Below are 864 nucleotides of genomic sequence, written 5' to 3' on the forward strand. Positions count from 1 at the left end.
ACATTTCCCAGGAGTCCCTGCCGCACCAGCCGAGGGCCTCCGTCGTCCAGCCCGCTGCTTTTACGGCTCTGCGCGACATTTCCCAGGAGTCCCCGCCGCACCATCCGAGGGCCTCCCTCGTCCAGCCCGCTGCTTTTACGGCTCTGCGCGACATTTCCGCGGTGTTTGCGGCGTGAGCAGCCGCGCAACGTCTGGCGCCCTGGGGAGTGGGCCGGCCTGGAAAGACGCTTCCAGCGCCATCTGTGTGTGCGGCCAGGCGTGGCTGCCGCATCTGAGAGTAGGCGTGGTGCTGGCAGGGCTGCAGGTGCCGGCCTCCGTGTCTGAGCCACCGAGCCGGCGCTGCGCCGCGTTTCTCACAGGCTCTGCATCGCAACTCCAGTTACCCCGGGGTTTGGGCGCTTCTTTTGGGGTTGGCAGGAGAATTCGGCCTCTGTGGGCTCAGGGTTCTGGGGCACAAGCGCGTCAGATCCGCAGGGCAGTGTGGGTCGTTCCTGACTGCACCCAGAGCACGCTGAAAGCGGGGGCTCCCCAAATCCTGGGCAAGGCGACCCGGTAGGAGCCTCAGGACTGCGAGCGGGCAGTGGCGGAGGCGTGATGGAGGTGTGCGCTTGCGTGTACGGCGCCGCTGTTTCCCCGGGGGCGTCTGTGACCCTCTGCCGCACCTGGGGGCGGGGGGGCGGTGCCTGTGCCTTCCGCGCCCCGCGGCCTGGCTGCTGCCTCCCAGACGCGCACCTGCGATGCGTGGAGTTGGCGAGAAGGTCCTGTGTGTGAGTACGTGGTTGCGCGTTGGTAGGGCCTGGAGCTGAGGGTAGTTCCAAATTCGGTCAGTCTGGACTCCAAGAAAATCCTGGCCTCTCGTGCATC

The sequence above is a fragment of the Neomonachus schauinslandi genome, chromosome 13 (genome assembly GCF_002201575.2).
Source record: "Neomonachus schauinslandi chromosome 13, ASM220157v2, whole genome shotgun sequence".
Classification (NCBI taxonomy): Eukaryota; Metazoa; Chordata; class Mammalia; order Carnivora; family Phocidae; genus Neomonachus; species Neomonachus schauinslandi.